The sequence below is a fragment of the Gobio gobio genome (genome assembly GCF_949357685.1).
Source record: "Gobio gobio genome assembly, chromosome: 23".
In the NCBI taxonomy this organism is placed as follows: Eukaryota; Metazoa; Chordata; class Actinopteri; order Cypriniformes; family Gobionidae; genus Gobio; species Gobio gobio.
The window spans coordinates 30,854,806-30,876,420 of record NC_137119.1 but is presented as its reverse complement, the minus strand read 5'-3'; positions in this window follow the sequence as shown (position 1 = coordinate 30,876,420).

Below are 21,615 nucleotides of genomic sequence, written 5' to 3'. Positions count from 1 at the left end.
TGTCATTCTCTTTAAATGCTAGTGAAGTTTGGTAACGTTATACACGTTTCAATGTTGTATGTAACTTTGCAGACGGTCCCTAACTTCGCCAGCGTTATGCCAGTCATATCAGATGCGCTGTGGTTCTGCTGTGTTTTTTTTAAACCATTTTACCTAAATCACCAAAATAATAAATGTTATATTTACCCATGGCCTTCCCTGTTATACAGAAATGTAATAGTTATCAAACCTTCCTTAACTGCATAAATAATAAATGAAATATAGATGAATCATCATTAAAGCTACAATTTTCTCTGTTCCCGTTGTTCTTTGATGAACATTAATGACAGGCATCATCAGTGCTCCTGTCACTTTAAGAACAGCCGTGGATCTCACGCGCGGTCCCGCGCATCTCATTTCCTCACAACTCTTTAAAGTTCATTTAAGACGTTATTTAACTAATTTAAGACTCTAATATGAGAATACTCAAAATCCTCTGTGTTATTGTTTGTTCAAGAGCAAAAGAGAACTCGATGTGAGCAGGAAACTGACGCGAGTCTATCTATGCGTCGAGTGTGTGTGTGTGTGTGTGTGTGTGTGTGTGTGTGTGTGTGTGTCAGTGTCCCTTGATTAGCTGACATGAGACGCATCCACACAGATAGGACACTGACACACACACACACACACACACACACACACACACACACACACACACACACACACACACACACACACACACACACACACAGCATACCAGCATAGCCATACAGTTTAAGTTCACCTACACTTTATATTAATAAAAAGGTTTACAGTGCAAATACTGTTGTTGCATATACTGTGCATAAAATTTGAAAACATTTGCAAAAAACACCACTGTATCATTAAATTTTTTTTAAACCTTTAAGTAACAATTTTTTTAACATCTATAAACATTACTTTTACATAGATAGACGGACCAGATATTCCTAACACTTTGGGAATACTTAAGGGTTACTAGTTGTTTTGTAAACTGTCTATAAACATTATCTGGATGGTTATTATAAAGTTGCAACCGATGACTATAATACCTTGTTAAATAGTTAATAAACAGTACCAGTAAAACGTGGGCAGTACCAGTAAAACATGTAAACAGTACCAGTCAAACATGTGGGTTGTCCTGATACTGTACTTCAAAATGTAACAGTGTAAAAATTGCCACAGAATAAAGTAATTGTTCAAGATCTATTGGTAACTCATAAAAATAATGTCATATTTGCATAAACTGTCACTACCGTATATATCCCGACACTAGCACATTAAGATAAGCTATGAAAAAAATCATGTTCCTCTGCCTCTTTCTGGTTAAATAATGTTTATAATAATTGTTAATATAGCATGCTATATTAACTATTCCAGGTTATTTATGCATAGCATAAATAATAGTTAGTAGAGCATGCTATGCCACTTTCATCAAAACCTATTACAAAGCTATAGCAATCTCATGTCATTCCGTCTTTTCGAAAAAAAAGTTGCACTAACTGTTCGTTACAAGCAGCATTTGCCGTCAGGCAGGTAACGATAGCTAACATAAACATATTTTTGCTAGCCTACCTGCTGCAAACTTACACTTTTTTTGTACAAGACAAGTAGAGCTATTTTATCCAGTGTAATTTATCACATACCACTATCTTGTTTTTTCTTATCCTCCTCTTCCTTTCTCTATTTTCTTTTCTGGCTTCCTGAAGCATAAAATTCCGCTTAAAATCCGAAGATTTTGTATTTTGCCGACAGCAGAGATCGCGTGGTTGGCTGGCTGCTGTCAGCGACTTCTGAGAGGGGCCCCTTAAGGGGGATCCCGATAACAGTGTCATTGCACTTTACTGCATTGACTATCAATGGGGCGCTCACACAGTTTGTCGTTTCATTTTATTCTTAACCTGTCGCTGTCTTGGGGCCCCAGGCCAGCTCGAGGCCCCAAGCAATTGCTTGGTTTGCCTGCCTTGTCGCGACGGGCCTGCACACACACACACACACACACACACACACACACACACACACACACACACACACACACACACACACAGAAAGAGAGTTTAAAAAATAACACAACACTGCCACCCTTTAGTGAGGGGAGGGCAGACAGAGAATAAATATTCAGAAGAAATATATTAAATAAAATAAATATATTGATCTGAAAAATAGTATGATTATTTTAAAGCTATTTGGTTACATTTTAATAAAACATTGTTTTAGTATGTTTTTAAACACACACACATACACGTTGTAATACCAGTGTAATACCCATGTCATTATACAAATTTGTGTCCTCATAAATCACAAACAAGAGAGAGAGAGAGAGAGAGAGAGAGAAACAAGTTTTTTTTTATCCTGCTTCAAAACTAATACAATGCTGCCATCTTGTGTTCATTGAGGGGAGAGCAGCAGACAGAGAATTTCTGTTCCCCTTTTTTGTCCTTATTTAATCCCTTGCCATGGAAACACCGTTTGAGATATCCAATATCCGTTCACATTTTAGCATCTTCAGTATCTTTGTTTCATGTTGACCGAGTTTGGTGGAGATTGAATAAAACGCCTACGAGGAGAACGTAAAAACTCAGACCCCGATTTAACCAAAAATTTACCTTCAAACCAAAATATCTGACTTCCTGTTGGTCGGAGCTAATGACTGTAAATTAGAAAGTTGTCCGGCTCGATGAGGTCAATATATATACTGAGTTTGGTGATTGTAGATGAAACGAAGCCCTTCACTTTTGTCAAAAGGTGGCGCTAGAGAGCCCCTCATCCCCGCCCGTTTCTGATGCTTTGCCCATGTGTACTGACTGACATCTCTGATGTGTGTGTTGAGTTTCAAGCAGTTTCAAGCAATTTCAAGCATGCTAAGAGCCTCAGAACAGCCAAAAGATTATTAAACTTTGACACGTTGCCATGGCAACAGTATTTGAAATTTCAGGAATCCATTTCATACGTCTCTATCTCTCATGTTTTCACATTATACTGATGAAGTTTGAAGTAAATGGGGTGAAAATAAGATGGTGATTCAAAGCATTTTTGAAAGTGACACACTTCCTGCTGCCAGTTGGTGGCGCTATAACTTTGACTCACAAAAGTCATATCCATGTGATCGGCCTCTTACAACAAACACACAGCTGAAGTTTCATCCAAATCAGTCAATGTTTGCACAAGTTATAACACACTTCCTGTTTCCCTTTTCTCGCCATAAATTCGTTGCTTCGCCACGGCCACACCATTTGAGATATCAAAAATCCGCTCGCAATTTAGCATCCTGGATATGTTCTCTTCATGCTGACCGAGTTTGGCGATGATCGAAACAATGGCCTCGGAGGAGTATATTAAATTCCAGAGCATGGGTTTTCCGAACAACCGATTATAGCTCACTTCCTGTTGGGCTGACGCATAACTATGAGCACGAAAGTTGTTTGGCCCGATGAGGTCTATATGTGTACCGAGTTTCATACATGTACGTGCAAGTGTGTTTGATATATGGACCAAGTTTTCAGACCCCACTTAAGGGGGCGCTGTCGAGCCCCCCTGCCACGCCCGGGTACCAGCTTCAGCCCGGCTCTGATGGCCGCGCATTCCGACGCCTGTGCGAAGTTTCAAGAGTTTTCGAGCATGTTAAGTGCCCCAAAAGTACCCGAGAAGTCGAAAAAAAAAAAAAAAAAAAAAAAAAAAAAAAAAACAAAGAATAATCTGAGGAAGAACAATAGGGCTCTGCGCCCTTTCAGGGCTTGGGCCCTAATAATAATCCTAAGGAAAACAATAGGGCTCTGCGCCCTTTCAGGCTTGAGCCCTAATTAAATTATAATGAAAGGGCAACAATTCATTGGCTGCACCGATGTCAACGAATGACGTCATGCGCGTGCACGCGGAGGGCAAACTCTGATTCTGGCAGGCAGTCGAATTTCAGCACAACAACACCGGCCTCACAAGTTTGAAACAACACGAAGGTGAGTAATTAATGACAGAATTTTCACTTATATTTCACTTATAACTCTATAACTCATACACTCACAAACATCCCTAAGAACTTCCCCTCTGGGAATCCCCACAACCATTTTGAAGCGTCTTTAACTTTGTCTAGTGGAAGAAGGAAGTTTATTTGGACAGACCCTGACCCTCAAGCCCTCGATTTTGACAGAGGGAGCAAGTCTACTCAACATGATATTGGAGTTATTTTGATATTTAATTGCATTTAATACTATCTTAAGCTGACTTTTTTTTAACAGTTATAGTGATTTAATCATGGTGGTCAATCAGACCCAGGGTATGGTCCGTGTACGTTTTGATCATTTCATTTCCTGTTTGGAATGGAATAACGAGACAAGATAAATCGGCTTGTTATTCGTTTTTTTGTTTGTTTTTTAAAAACTAAACATTTGATTTTGGCTCGATATTTCATTTTTCTTTTGTGGTTTACAAAACGGTTTATGGGTTCAATATTTCATTCGCACACGAGGGCGGCACTGAAACGCATTTTTGCATCCGTTTTTAATGACAAATAAATGCATGAATTTCATTCATAATTAGGCCATATCTGTGTATGAGAACAAGCTTTACACTTCAAGCTCTACAACTCATTAAAACTTGAACCCTACTTCAAAGTTTGCCACTCCCTAGTTTCTTTTAAGATGTTGTTATTCTTTTTTTGCATGTAACGTTTATCCATCTGGAACTTTTATTTGTCAGGAGCTCTATATTTTAAGATGTACTAGCTGTTGATGAATCACATTCAATGGATAACAAGCTAATGTCAGGGCAAATGTCCTGCAAAGTATAGGCTAGTTAAACACACCTGAACCAGCTAAGCTAGGTCTTCAGAATATCTAGAAATCTCTAGGAAAGTGGGTTGGGACTGGTTGGAGCTGAACTCTGCAGAACATGATCCTCCAGGGTCAGGACTGGGTGTTAAATCTATAAATGAATGTGCAAAGTTGGGTATCTGCATGCAGATGTGTAGGTCAGTCAGTACAATGGAAAATGGAATCTGCAAAAACTTTAATTGTTCTCACAACACTGCAATGCAACAATGTCTGCCTACAAAACTGCAAACAAAACTGCAATGTTTTCGAACTTTTTAAGTTTTTGAAGTCTTCTTCACATACCCTGCTTGAACCTTACTAACTGAACAAATATGTTACAGCAGGAAGAAAGTGGAGACAAAAAAATGAATACAAAACTCTTAGACAAAACTCTTAGTGACTTCAAGCACATTGGATAGGCCTGCAACTTCTGTGAAGACCACATCTTCAGATCTGCATTTAGGACACTGCCTTGAGTTCTCCACTGGTCAATACAGACCTTGCACCCCACCACACTCCTGCAGCATGAGGTGAACACAGGTTCCTCCATGACAGCTTGGTAAAGAGCAAATAAAAAGTCAACATTAACTGCAGCTGGTGCCAAATAGACATGATTAGGTTTTGGAAAACAGTAAGTCAAATCACATCAATTACAGCTGATATCATGGCTAAAAACCTTTGGCAGTTACTGCAAAAACTCAGTCTATAGGGGCCACACACTTGCAACTGATATCAGTGAATAGATTGAACATGATTTCAGCCGAACAATATCCGTGCTTCTGTTTTAGCACCACATTTGTTCCTTCTGGTTTAATGTGTTTTGGTTAGGACATTTAAAGTTAAAGTGTGTGTGTGTGTGTGTGTGTGTGTGTGTGTGTGTGTGTGTGTGTGTGTGTGTGTGTGTGTGTGTGTGTGTGTGTGTGTGTGTGTGTGTGTGTGTGTGTGTGTGTGTGTGTGTTCGTACTAGGGGTGGTTAATCTGTCTGATTTCCCGATTCGATTACGATTATTGAAGTCCTGATTCGATTACAGTCGATTTTCGATTATTAACGATTCTCGATTAGCGATTATTGATTTTCCATTTCACAACAGTAAACGAAAATACACTACAAAGTGATTGCAGTATAAAAAAAAAGTCAGCTACTGAATTACTTAACTCTTTTATTGAGTAACAACAACTCAAAGCACTTGTCGTGTAGTTACACAGAAATGAATACATCACATTGTGTTGTGACTCATCAAGTTGAACTAAACAATAACAAATAAATGAAAGGCTTATTTCCTTTAGGAAGTAGATCAGAACCAACATACTGTAGAAATTGGACAATTTTCTTCTAGAAAGACAACGTGTTCAGGTGGAGGAAGACTGCAGGTTGCAGTCGAAACATGTCAAGGTAAAGAAGTTTTCTCCACCTAAACACCTTGTCTTTCTAGAAGAAAATTGTCCAATTTAATCATTAAGACGACAAAATGAACATTTTTGAACAACTTACTGTAGCTTCAGCTTATATACTGTACTGTAGAACACAGTGACAAAATGTCAAGAGTGATGGATGCGGTGCGCGCGTGAGGGGGGCGGGAGCGCGTGGACCGCTCGAGCTCCTCTCGTTCGTTTCCTGACGTGAGAAAGACAAAAGGGGAAAAATCGTCAGAAGAAAAACGGGTTCGTGTCGGAGGAGTGTCGAGGCCCGTTCGGTTCCGTGAGCGGGAGCCGCGGGTCGGTGCAGCGGAGCGGCGGTGCGTTTCCAGCATCAGTCCGGCTGTGTGTGTGTGTGTGTGTGTGTGTGTGTGTGTGTGTGATCCGCTCATTGCGTCCTCAGGATCGCCTTTATTCCCGCGAATGTGCGCGTCGAAGTGTGTCGCGCTCGCTCATCTGAAGCGCTCATAAATCTGCGGATTGAAGGCGTTTATTCGGTGTTTGTGCGCGAATCTGAGCCGTGCTAACGCGCTAATGTGCCTGAGCTCCAGAGGAGGCGAGGCGGGAGGATTTCTAGAGTGTTCCCTCAGAATCATCTCAGCATTAACGACAGATTTACATTCATCTAATGAACACACACACACACACACACGGTGGTAGTGTCAGGTTTAGATAAATAAAAAAATCGATTTTTTAAAATTTAATGATCGATTCATGCTCGTCCATAACATACTCGCGATTAATCGATAATAGATTTTTTTCACCACCCCTAGTTCGTACCTCTGCAGATTACACACATGAATGTTTCCTTTAAAGTTGTTACTAGGTTTGCTCTTTGTGCTGCTCCTTGTGTACTGGAAACAATCTGCTGAATAAGTCTGGATACATTTTCTAGGCCTCCAACAGCTCCTCGATTTGGGATTTAAGGTTATGAAGGACAAGTATGTCAGCATCTCTGCGACTATTAAAAAAAAGGTTACCACATAAATCATTTTCACTCATCCCTCCTTACTTATAAAAGTTTCTTTTGAAAAAGGGTTACAATAAGGCAATTGAAGTGAATGGGACAGGCCGTAAAAGAAAATACTATAGAAGTACAACAAAATGTTATATGTAGACTTCTGTTCTGACTTGCTTTTTATTTGTAGGGAGTTCAATTTTAGACACTTTGTGCACTCGAGTATCAAAAAAGATAATTTACTCACCCTCAAGTTGTTCCAAACACGTATGAGTTTCTTTGTTCTGCTGAACACAAAATAAGATATTTTGAAGAATGTTGGTAATCAGACAGTTGATGGACCCCATTGACTTTTATAGTAAGAAAAATAAATACTATGGAAGTCAATGGTGACCAGTAACTGTTTAGTTACAAATATTCTTAAAAATATGTTTTTATCTGTTCATAAGGTCAGAAGAAAGATCAAAGATAAATCGCAAAAAATAATAAATATAATAATAATAATAATTTCATATGGTTAACCATTTCGGAAATTGCAAACAAAGTTGAAACTCAATATATATAGAAATCTATTGGTGAACCAAATGATTGATTGATTAACCATTAAGATCAGTGGATTAAATAAAAGAAAAATTTATTAAACTGAACGAGAAGAGATGCAAATCAAAAGTTTGATAGTAAGAGCTTTATGAAAGGCAATTACTGTGAATGAAACATTTATAAAGATGAAACACTTATTTTGGTGGATACTTTGTGGTTTTGTGTATTTTACACAATTGAAAATATGCTGAAATGTTTGAAAAAAAGTGCACTTTTGATGATCTGTTGTGATGTTAGCACTATGAGTTTCGAAAATGTACACCTTGCTTGTGAAACCAAAGCGAATAAAAAAAAAAAACTGTAATAGTGCGGCTTGATCATTGCAGATATTCCAGATGCCTCCCGGTGCCATCCTTATTGGAATTGTAAAGCCTGAGCAAATAGTAACAGATGTTTTACACAACAAGGATATATTCCCATTGGGTTGTTGGGTTTTCATGTTAAGGGAACTTTAGACATAATGATTGTATGACTGTACAAACTGTGTTATCCCCTAACTCTATTGTAACAGTTATGGTAGGTCATCTACCCAGACATCTAATGTTACAGAATTATTATCATGGTACAGTTCAGCCAATTATTGATTTTTATTTCCACTTCCCTTTTATCTAAAGAGATGGAACTATTTGCACTGAATTTATCAATGGGAAATACATCATCCTAACCAAAACACATTAAACCAGAAGGAACAAATGTGGTGCTAAAACAGAAGCACGGATATCAATCTATTCACTGATATCAGTTGCAAGTGTGTGGCCCCTATAGACTGAGTTTTTGCAGTAACTGCCAAAGGTTTTTAGCCATGATATCAGCTGTAATTGATGTGATTTGACTTACTGTTTTCCAAAACCTAATCATGTCTATTTGGCACCAGCTGCAGTTAATGTTGACTTTTTATTTGCTCTTTACCAAGCTGTCATGGAGGAACCTGTGTTCACCTCATGCTGCAGGAGTGTGGTGGGGTGCAAGGTCTGTATTGACCAGTGGAGAACTCAAGGCAGTGTCCTAAATGCAGATCTGAAGATGTGGTCTTCACAGAAGTTGCAGGCCTATCCAATGTGCTTGAAGTCACTAAGAGTTTTGTCTAAGAGTTTTGTATTCATTTTTTTGTCTCCACTTTCTTCCTGCTGTAACATATTTGTTCAGTTAGTAAGGTTCAAGCAGGGTATGTGAAGAAGACTTCAAAAACTTAAAAGTTCGAAAACATTGCAGTTTTGTTTGCAGTTTTGTAGGCAGACATTGTTGCATTGCAGTGTTGTGAGAACAATTAAAGTTTTTGCAGATTCCATTTTCCATTGTACTGACTGACCTACACATCTGCATGCAGATACCCAACTTTGCACATTCATTTATAGATTTAACACCCAGTCCTGACCCTGGAGGATCATGTTCTGCAGAGTTCAGCTCCAACCAGTCCCAACCCACTTTCCCAGAGATTTCTAGATATTCTGAAGACCTAGCTTAGCTGGTTCAGGTGTGTTTAACTAGCCTATACTTTGCAGGACATTTGCCCTGACATTAGCTTGTTATCCATTGAATGTGATTCATCAACAGCTAGTACATCTTAAAATATAGAGCTCCTGACAAATAAAAGTTCCAGATGGATAAACGTTACATGCAAAAAAAGAATAACAATATCTTAAAAGAAACTAGGGAGTGGCAAACTTTGAAGTAGGGTTCAAGTTTTAATGAGTTGTAGAGCTTGAAGTGTAAAGCTTGTTCTCATACACAGATATGGCCTAATTATGAATGAAATTCATGCATTTATTTGTCATTAAAAACTGATGCAAATAGGGAAAGAGAGCAGAAAAGACTTGGCGTGCGTCTCGATCAGCTCCCTAGTTCAGAAGTCAATGGGCTGACTGATTCCCTGATCAGTGCCCTGACTACTGACCAGGGGAGCTGATTGAGACGCACCCTTATTATCCTGTCGCCCCCTCTAGTGGACAGCATTAAGTATTACGGTCCTCAGTGCCCAGATAACGCAAATCAATGGGATTTTTTTTTAAATTACCATTTAGAAAAGATATAAGCGAGTCGGAAGGTCTGAGCTGAGTTTGGTGAAGCATTAAAGTTCTAGGCGGAGTCAATTTCTCATAATAATAATCATCTTTAAATATATGCTCGCTTTCTTAAACCAAAAATAAAAATAAAAAATTCGACCAATTCAGTATGTAAAAGAAAAAACCTATAGTTATATAAATATAGGCTATATAAAGATTTTTCAGTATTAATGTATTTTTACTGATTCTAGCTGCTCTCTTCTCGGTCTCTTTCTTTTCATGTGAGCGGAGTAGACTACACATGCTTACATTCATAAATATAGGCCTAAACTTTATTTCTATTCAATTTTCAAAACTATAAACACGTGTCACACACGCCTACCTGCCTTTAAATAAATAAAAGACGAGTGTGGTAACGGTTACGGACATATTATCATGGTGCAGTTCAGCCTATTATTGATTTGTATTTCCACTTCCCTTTTATCCAAACAGACGGAAATATGTGCACTGTATTTATCAATGGGAAATACATCATCATGCTAAAATAATCTGTCATATACTGTGGCTCACATTAATGGGGTTGCTTGCGAGTCGCAACATATTTCTGCTTCAAATATTGTGCGTAGTTGACGGTGAGTAGTGACATTATTTTACTAAAGTACATTTGTCAGTGCCGCACTCGTACTGGCTCTTATTCTGCCTGACAGACAGAAAAGCTCGTACTGAAGGCGGAGCGATTTGACCAATCAGATGAAAGGGGCGTTTCAGTGCCGCCCTCGTGTGCGAATGAAATATTGAACCCATAAACCGTTTTGTAAACCACAAACGAAAAATGAAATATCGAGCCAAAATCACATTTTTCATTTTTAAAAAAACCCAAAAAAACGAATAACAAGCCGATTTATCTTGTCTCGTTATTCCATTCCAAACAGGAAATGAAATGATCAAAACGTACACGGACCTTGCATCCATTCCAAATCCGTTTTCAATTAAAAAACAGAAAACGAAAAAACAAATAGTTTTTCTTTTTTTCATTATTTTCAGAAAAACGAGATTTCTGCTTGATTTTTCGTTTTTCATTCAGAGGTAGAAAAATGTATAAACAGTTTGAATATTCGATTTCTACACGTGGGCGGGAATTATACGCCCCTTTCTGCTGATTGGTCAGCCGAAGATCAAACTATTCCGTCATCGGTTCTTCCTCAGTTCCGCACAGCAGAATAAAAGTCCTGCGCTGCCACAGCTGTGCGGATTCTTAATGCTTTTATTGCAACTACATTTCATATATTTTTCTCATCAAACAACCAGACTAACGAATGGCTCGACACAACCCGTCCCGGGGCAGAGTAGGCAGGGTTTTTTCGTGTAGATATAAATTCACCTCTTTGCATCAACTGGCAGGATATATGACGGCTGTCATAGCCTACCTTGATTAAATAAATAATTAAAAATAAATATTTTAAACACTAATACAAAAAGGAAAGAATAATGCGTTGCAACCAGACAACCGGAGAAAAACAGATATTAAAAGACATACTCTTTTATTTTATGATTTATGCCTGTTTTATTAAAATGGATTATAATTGATACCTTAAAAGGGTGCTTGTGTAGGCTACTGCTGCACACAAGATTTTCAAGTAATATCTTGCCATTTCAGTTTGTTTCTCAAACCCAGTATACCTTCAGAGCGCTTGGAATATATAGCCTATGGCACGAGTTGCATATTTGGATTATGTTACGAGATATTTGCATCCGCTTTTAAAAAAAAGGGGCAAATGCGAGCAGGACATTTTTTTGTGTGTGTGTGTGTGTTCCGAAAAAAAGAAAGTAATATGCATAACATAATTTTGTAGAGACCCTATTTCACACAGTTCCAATATATTGCGATGGGTTAAATAAACGTAATAAACTGCAGATAAACGCACCAGTCAGTTCAGGAAATACGCAGCAGTTATACATTGAGTTTATTTCATATTGAGTAAATAAATGTCCAATGACCCCCATATAATTAGGGTTAATGTGGGTGAGGATAATTAACACAATGTATGTATAGCCTATAATGCATCCTATGCATTTTGTAATAATACAGCATATTTTATAATTGACCGTAGCCTATTTGCCAGAAAAGTCGCACCGAGTGTAGCCTAAAGGCCTGTACACACCGGGACGAATATCGCGCGCGCTTATCGCCAGCGTTTTTCGTGCCGTTTTTCGGCGCGTCTTGAGTGTTCACACCCAAGCGATTTTCACTGGCGCTGCGCCGAGTGAACGTGCACATTCAGTCGATGCGCTCGCGGTACACAAGGTGGTGCTGCGGCACTTTAAGCCTATGACACTCGCTTGTCACACAGAAGGAGAAGAGAGACAGTATTTACGTGCTTGCCAAAACCATAGACATATTATGTATATGGACAAAACCATTCACACACTTTTTGCTAACTGGCAAGCAGCATTAGCAGTTCATCTTCTTCTTTGTCTACTTACTACTTCTTCGTCGTATCAATGTGTGCTCGGCAAGACCGATTTTGTGCTTGAGCGCCACCAAGTCGTGTTTTACTGTCACTTCAGCAGCTCCAGCCACGTGAACAAAAGCGCCGATCTCATTGGTCGGACAGTTTTTTACGCGCCGCGTCAAAATAAAAAAACGAACCCGAGGCGTTTTTTTTTAAAAATGACGCTTTTACGCCTGCCGTTTTGCGCGTCGGTGTGAACACTCACATTGGCGCCCATTGTTTAGTCCCGAGGCGTTAAACGTCGGCGATAAACGCGTGCGAAAATCGTCCCGGTGTGAACAGGCCTTAATTCACACGCCGGGTCATGTTGAGAGAGAAACACGCGAACGTTGCACTGTAGTAAAATCTGCATTTTATTATTAGCCTACATTCAGAAGTAGCCCAGTTTAAAATACCGGTAAATAAAATACAACATTAACATAGGCCTCATAAACACTATTAACACGGCTATGCGTATTTAACTTCCCCTCGCTGTATGACAAATCCTTAAATTAATGTTATTAAGAAAACAACAAGAATGAAAAATATAAGTAGCCATATAATAAAAAAATATACATAGAAGCCTATATAAAAATAGTCTAGCCCATATATTGTGCCATTTATTACAAACAACATTTTGTTTAAATACCAAGCCCAAATGAAATTATTTGAATAGAAACTGTATCGACGTTGGACTGTATCGGACATCTTTCATTCGGTCCAAAGTTTCCATATTTGAAATGTAACATTTGTTTATTTACTAGGCCTATTTATGTAAAGAAGGCTTTGTCCAGTCTCTTATGCGCATAGGCTAAATCGGTATCTTTACATGCAGAGATAGGTGTGAGTTTGGAATAACAGTAAGTACTGACTGGCACAATTTAATTTGTCTGTTGTACAATATTAAGGCTAAGCAGAATAACTTTTTATATGTTTGGTTTTATTTTGTTAATGAACAGGCTGCGATGTCAAGTCAGCAATGCCAGAACTGTTATGTGAGCGCGCGAGTCTCCGGCGCCATCACTTCATTTTTTCCTTATTGGAAGCAGTAAAATATTTATTTTATTTGTGTATATTTAAAATTAAAACAAAATGTCATGCCTTTGTAAAATAAAGAAAACAGGATGCGCTGCTTTAGCACGTCTCGGTCTCATATGAACATCTCTCTGACGCACACCAGAAACATGAACTAGAATACAGCGAATAGACGCGCCCATGGGCGTAGATTACGGGGGGGACGTGTCCCCCGCACTTTTAATAAAACGTACATTCGTCGACACGCTCCGTGGGGGATTCGAACCGGCGTCTAGTCGCACCGCTCTTACTGGCCTACGTCTGTTACACGGGCAAGTTTGTTTACGTAGAAGCCAATGTGAATAAATCTAGATTTAAATTCAAAGACACAAAATAAAATACATGACCTGTCATTTTATTCGTATCCAAAAACAAGGCGATCTGAACACCATGTAGTGCTAACACTCTCGTGCAACACTCTAATTCTCGAAGCCGGAGGGCGCCCTCTCACAGAAAGTCCAAAATGGATTCGTAGAAGTAATCACGTTCCAAAGGCATTCACAGCACTGAACCAGCAGCTGAATACAAATAATTATGACTGATGAAATGCGACGACAAACACATGATTTCAACAGTAGATGGTTCATGTGTGTTTTTCAAGCCATCTCAAGGTATTTATTGACAATAAAGTATATGAATAATGCAGTGCTAACTGACATCCTTTTTAATGTTTAGTATCTTCTGCTCACCAAGGCTGCATTTATTATATAAAACAGCTGTTTACTATGTGAATATATATAGTAAAGTGTAATTTATCCCTGTGATCAAAGCTGAATTTATCATCATTACTCCATAGGGCTGTCAAAATTGCTCAAAAATGACGTTCGAATATTCCCTCTAAAAAAAGCACGAATATTCGAACTATTCGAACATCTGGTTGCGCATTTTATCAAGGACGTAATCTCAATTTTATCAATGACGCGTTTTATCAATGACGACGCAATAATATTTATTGACGTAATGCGTGTGCATTACGTCAATAACAGGACAAATGAATACAAAGACACATAACTACTTATATAGGTAGTCTATTTAAGTTTAGACATATTTGACAACGTATTACCTACACAAAAACAAGTAAATCAACTAATGGCTAAAGACCGCAGACCTCACTCTCACTCTCTCTCTCTCTCTCTCTGTCTCTGTCTCTGTCTCATTCTCTCTCTCTCTCTCTCTCTCTCTCTCTCTCTCTCTCTCTCTCTCTCTCTCTCTCTCTCTCTCTCTCTCTCTCTCTCTCTCTCTCTCTCTCTCTCGCCCTCACGCTCTCTGCTCATAACGGCTTAAATGAACAAACACATTTTGAGGCTGATCAAGAGTTTTGTGCAAGCAATTTAAGGTCGCGACTCTTGTCCCAAATATAGCAGGCTTCATTCAGTGATTGAAACAAATATTAATTTAAGTTTTACAGCATATTATTGAATGCTCCGAGCGAGCTGTGCTGTGGTAAACATGGAACTTTTCCTTGACATGAAACGGTAAATAATCAAACCAGTGGAAGCAGTGCATTTATCCTTCATTCATGCAATATCTATTCAGTCAGTACCTCGGTTCCATTGCTTGACAGAACTCCCTGAAGCCCCATCCACCACACTGATCGCTCTCATGTCCTTACAAATGAACAAAATTAATTTCTCCGTTATGGCCTCGCGTGTTGCAGACACAGAGCTTGTGGCGGGCGATGCAAAGTAAGGCTGGTCCAGTTTGCACATACAAATTAGTTGCTTATATTTACAAAACGAGCCTACAAAAGCATAAAAAAGCCCGTTTAATAAAGAAAAGTTCACGAAACTAAGTGAAAACTCACTAAAGTGTTTAGTGAAATTAGGAAACATTTAGATATCATAAATTGAGTTGTATAACGTTACATTTCTACATACATTTTGTTCTCATGTCACAAGTAATATCAAGGTTTATTTTGATCTGTTTTACATGATTCTTTTGTAGTGTGGTTTTCGGTGAAGTGTACTAAAATAAATATCGTCACCCGTGTACATTAGCCCACTTCTTCTCGACGCTTTTCCTGAAGGGGTTCAGCGAAAAATCGGCAGCTGGCAGCAGGAAGTTGCTGCCGATGGCAGCCGACAGTACCTGCCACTAAAATCGGACGTCGGCTGCCGTTTACAACCAGAAGTAGGCGGCACCTGTCGCTTTTAGTCAGCGGAAGCAAGGCTAATAATAATGAGTGATCGTAAAAAGAATAGCCTAATCATAATTGTGATTTAGATTGATTTTAAATGATTAAATTAAATCTTACTATAGTAGATAGGCTAGCCTATACTTTTTATATACAAAATAAATAAATTGCTGTATCATACAAACATTTCAAGTTCAGTTTTACACTGCAGTGATAAAAAAAAAAAACATTAATACAATAATATAATTCTTGATGATGCATGTTGTATTTGGTAGTTGTTGTTAGAAAAAAAAATCAAACACATCCCACAAACAGATTAATGATGTAATTCAGAAATGCTGAGCTATTCACAAAATGTAAACAATGTTTTATTCAAATGTTTTAGTGAATTTAAGAGTGCAACTATCAAGAACAAATCATTGTATTAATAAATACAAATCAGTCCTCCAGCAACTGACACCAATAACTGCAAAAACCTGGATGGGTGTTTTCAAATCAAATCACTTTTATTGTCACATCAGCAACAGCACATGTGCCGTCTGAGAGCAGTGCAGAATACAATTGGACATACTTTGCAGATAACAATACACATTATACACAATAAAAAATGTACATATTATACACACAATATCCAATTATATGAATGAAGGAATGAGGCATTTGCTTTAATATGTACTACTTTACACCCAAAGTGCTTTACAACCATATCAGGGGTCTCTCCTCAACCACCACCAGTGTTCAGCATCCTTGGCATCTAATTATACACATTATACAGTTGCAGATGTACAGTGGGTTGATAAGTAGGTAATGGCAGAATTGATTATTGGGTTAAAGTGTAGTACATAATACATTAGATTCTAGTTTGGTTGAAATTGTGGTGATGGAGTGTAAAGTGCAGTGCATGGCATAGAGTGTGCTGGGTAAGGTGCATCAGTTCTGGGTGTTCAGGAGCCTGATGGCCTGAGAGAAGAAGCTGTCCCTCAGTCGGCTCGTGTGGGTGCAGAGAGAGCAGTCCGTAGCTTGGGTGGCTGGAGTCACTGATGATCCTCCGGACTTTCCTTATACACCGCCCAGAGGGAGGGAAGCTCACCTCCAACAATCTGGCTTACAGGTCGCCAGCAGTGCAGTTTCTGTACCAAGTGCTCTTGATGCTCTCCACAGTGCAGGTGCAGAATGATCTGAGGATGTTGGGGATCATTCCAAACTTCCTCAGGCGCCTGAGGTATTAAAGAGGTGCTGACGTGCCTTCTTCAGCTCTGCATCTGTGAGAGCAGAGCAGACCATGTGAGATCTTTAGTGATGTGAACACCAAGGAACTTAAAGCTTTTGACCCACTCCCCACAGGTGTCCCGTCAATAGTGACAGGGTGTGTTCTCTGTCCTTTCCCCTGAAATCCACCACCAGCTGCTTGGTGTTGATGATGTTGAGTGAGAGGTGGTTCTCCTGACACCAGTGTGTTTCTTGAAGCATCTATTACGGCAAAGTTGAATTCTTTGACATCACTAATAAGAGACAAACCTTAGGAAAAAGATTCACTTTATAAAGATTTATTTTTCTTGCAAGAAAGAGCCCACAGTCAACACAGTCATGCAGCCTGTACCGAGTGTGAACTGCTAAAACAAAAGAAAGCACAAACTTTTATACCCCCAATGTTTTAACAACCCCCTCAGTAATTTTCCATACATCTGGCGAAACCCACTGAAGGTTTCGCCTTGAGCAAGAGGTGAGACAATACACAAACGGTCCCCCTTCTGTCTTGGACCTCATTTGAATTCAAAGCAAGAAACACAATGGTCCTTCATCTGTAACAAAGCAAGTTAATCATATATACAGGTCTTGGGAAAACCCTGCCCGGACAGAGTATCACCTACTCTTAATCAACATAACTATTCAAACGCATAGATGCTAGCCAGGAACTCAGATTCCAAGAGCCATAAAGATAAAAGGGACAAAGATAAAAGGGACAATGTATGGCTTCTACAGGTGGGGCCTCTTTGATGTGACTCATTTAAAACACAATAGAGAAAACAGGTCTTGGAAAATAAAATCTTCTGTGATTAAATTTTTCCCCAACAATTTCCCCCTTTTATCATTCTTTGATAACTTGCAAAAAAGAAAAATTTAAAATGTGTATATAATAAAAATAGAAGTAGTAATAATAAAACAATAACAATAAAACATTAAAGGAGAACAAAAATATATATGAAAAGTAGTAATAAACAATAATGATAATAAAGTAATGATAAAAAAAAAATTAGAAAACAAATGAGAAAAAAAATAAATAAAAAAATAACAGGCAAATTTAAGTCACTCATCACATTTACACTCTTCATTTCGGATTTTCGTATAAATGATCACTCTCTTAAATTTGTAAATGAAGAAAAAGCATTTTAAAAGAAATAAAATAGAATAAAATCCCTAATTTGTTTTAGGCATCTCTTCGCTAATCATCTCATCAAATTCATTCATCCACTCATTGTAGTCGTCATAAACAGTCAGTTTACCCATTTGGTGAGACATGCTGGCCTTCACTGTTCTCTGTACTATTCTGGAAATGCACTGAAAAATACATGGTAAACACAGCAATACTATTACCACTATTGCAAAAATCGGCAATACAGTGTAACATAGCCAGTATCCCCAACCTCTCAGATTTGTTATCCACCCAAACCATGAATCATCAGCTTTCTCAGGTTCCCTTACAGCTGCTCTCATATGGTTTATAATATTTGTGATGTTGTCACTGTAATCTGGGATGTGAAAACAACATGACAGTCCCAACATTTTGCAAACGCCCCCTTTTTCTGCTGTTAACATGTCTAACATCAGTCTGTTCTGAATAACTCCATCTCTGATTTGTTTCATTTCCTCATTTACCATTGTCAAAGCATGTTCAGTGCTATTGGCTAAAGCTAACACACTCCATGCTAACCCATTAATTTTGTTTATCGTTACTGCTGTTCCCACCCCCAGGAAAATAGACCAGCCCACATTTGCCCCAGGTGTTGTCCATGGATTTGACAAGACATAACCATTGTAACGGTCTGGCAAGGTCCCTATTTCAGAACCAATATCTCTTTTCTGTCTGGTCTTTTCTCCCTGTTCATTACCTGGAAAGTACACAGATGTCCCCACATTCATTAAAGCTGGGTAACAGCAACCTGTCCATTCTTTCTGTGGCATGAAATGATATGCTCGGTCACCACAAACCCAAACTGCCGCAGGTGAAGTGTCACTTGGTTTGCTAAACGGACAGGTAAAGTTTGTTGTGATACCTCCTATCACCGCTGTGCAGTTCCCTGTGGTCAAATTTTTGATGTCAATTCTGACTCTGCAGTCAGACCACCCTGCTTTCGCGTTCAGCTTCAGTCTCTGTGAGCACACGCACACATCTCCTCGATCATGCGTCACCCTTAATGGTGGAATTAACATGTCTGTGTGGTTGTACCGTTGCGTTTTCTTGCAGGCAGACGTTGGATGTTTTGTTGGAATCTTCCCTTGCTCGATGTCTGCTGCAGCTCTGAGCACCTCCGTCATCTGCTGTGGGATCAGACAGTCAGTTTCGTTTATTGTTGCAACAGTCAATGGTACTGCCTTCCATGTGTAAGACATTTGCAGACAGAGCCAGCAGCTGGTGTTTATCTCAAGTTCCTGTTTCTGCAGCAGTGCCAGAGTGCAGGCTTTGTTCCCTTGGCATTTTGTGATCGCCTTGTCCACTTCTGGTTTTGCTCCCCCTTTTCCTACTTCTTCATTTCCTATCCATTCAGTTTCATCCCAGCTGGGAATGTCAGGTTTAAGGGCTGGTGTAACAGGTGGTTTCACTGGTTGTGGTGCTGATTTACTCATCACCAAGCTGAATACAGTCAGTATGCATGTGGTTACCTTCACGCTGCACGTTCCGGCCACTCGAAACCGGTGCCACGGTCTCACTTGCTCCATTCTTTACAGTTGGCTAAATGGATCGCACAGTTGTCTGTCCAGAACGTGTGAAGAAGGTTAGTCTTTGATGTGCCTTCTTTGAAAAACTGTTTGGCTCAGCACCACGTTGTGCCAGCGTCTCTGCTCCGGAGACGATAACGGTAAATGATGTTTATTTTTGATCTCTGCCCGCACGGACGTGTGCCTCCTGCTCTTTTCCTCTCGGCTCCTCCTCCCCGATCACTGGTGGGACCTTTCTGCAATGGCTCGCATGCACCCACGTCGCTCTCTCCGCTACCTTGACGGCAGTGTGTGTCGTCAGAAGCACGACAAAAGGTCCTAGCCACCTTTTCGCCTTCCAGCTCTTCCTCCTCAGGTCTCTTATCACCACGTAATCTCCTGGCTTGATGTTGTGCAAGGGAGTTTCAGCCGGTTTCCCCTGAGCAGCTTTCACCTGCACACAGACATGTGACAACAGAGAAGACATTTCTTTGCAGTAATTCAACATATTGTGCTCACACAAATCTGTGGATGGCAGCTGTTGTCTACCCCCTTCCATTCCCATGAATGGTGGTCGTCCAAAAACAATTTCAAATGGGCTCAGATTTACTCTGGTCCTTTTTCTCATTCTCATGTACATTAATACAATAGGCAAGGCTTTTACCCATGTGAGTCCAGTTTCTTCACAACATTTTGCCAATTTGTTTTTGATCGTACCATTTTCACGTTCCACCGCACCGCCTGAAGCGGCGTGGTAGCTGCAATGTGTTCTCATGTCTATCCCCAAAAACTGACCCACTTGTTTTATTGCCTCGTTCACAAAATGTGTTCCGTTGTCTGAACTTATCTTTCTTGGAATTCCCCATCTGGGAATTATTTCAGTCAGCAGGGCTTTGGCCACCGCTGCTGCGTCTTGTTTGGTCGTGGGAAAAACCTCAATCCATTTTGACCACATGTCAACCATAACCAAGCAGTATTTCTTTCCCTCACACGGACTCAATTCAATAAAATCCATCATGAGATATTCAAATGGACCTCCTGCTGCTGGGTGAGATGCTAGGGGCATTTTTACTCCCCTTGCCACATTGTGCGTGTTGCAAATGACGCATCTTTTGCAAAAATTCTCAGCAACTACTGTGAACCCTTTTGTGAACCACATATCTTTCATTTGTGCTATCATCCCCTGTTTGGCTCCATGATCTAACCCATGGAGACATTTTGCATAATGCAAGAAAAAATGCCGGGGTAAACAAGGCTTGCCATCCACACTCATCCACACATCATTCTCAAGTTTGCAGCCACAACGTTTCCACAGGTTCTTCTCCGCTGCTGTGGCAAATGCCTGCATACTCTGTAAAGAAGTCAAAGCATTTGTGTTAGTTTCAGACAATAAAATACATTCTGGTTTCTTTGACTGCTGTGCTGCCGCGGCCTTCGCAGCTGCATCTGCTCTTGCGTTTCCTGTTGAAATGAAGTCTTTGTTGTTAGTGTGCGCTGCGCATTTGCAAATGGCAAGTTGTTTTGGCAAGAGAATTGCGTCTAGAAGATTAGACACAAGAGAAGCATTTAGGATTGGCCGGCCATCAGATTTCAAAAAATTTCTATGTTTCCATAAAGCCCCAAAATCATGCGCAACCCCGAACGCGTATCGTGAATCTGTGTAAATCGTTACACTTTTACCCTCCATAAGCTTACATGCTTCTGCCAGGGCAACGAGCTCCGCCGCTTGAGCTGAAAAATTTGATGGCAATGTGCCAGAAGTCAACGTTTCAAACTCAGTGGTCACCGCGTAACCAACTTTGTTCAGGCCTGTTTGTGGATCTCTGGACGCAGAGCCATCCACAAACAGGACATGCTCACTGTTCTCGAGCAGTGTGTCCGAAAGGTCAGGACGCGGGGTACATATTTGTTCGATTGCAGTCAAACAGCAATGATTTTCCTCTCCATCCTCCTTTGTTGGAAGGAGAGTGGCCGGATTCAAAACTGTACAACGCTTGACTGTGATATTTGGCATATCTAGCAAAATTGTGTGATACCTCAGCCATCGTGCTGTTGACAAATGTGATGTCCTCTGTTCCTGCAGAATCATGGAAACAGCATGCGGAACCATTAATGTCACGTCAGAATAACCCACAAATTCTCTAGAGGCCATCACAGCCTGTTCAGCAGCAGCCACGGCCCTCAGACAGTGCGGCAGGCCTGCTGCTACTGGATCTAATTT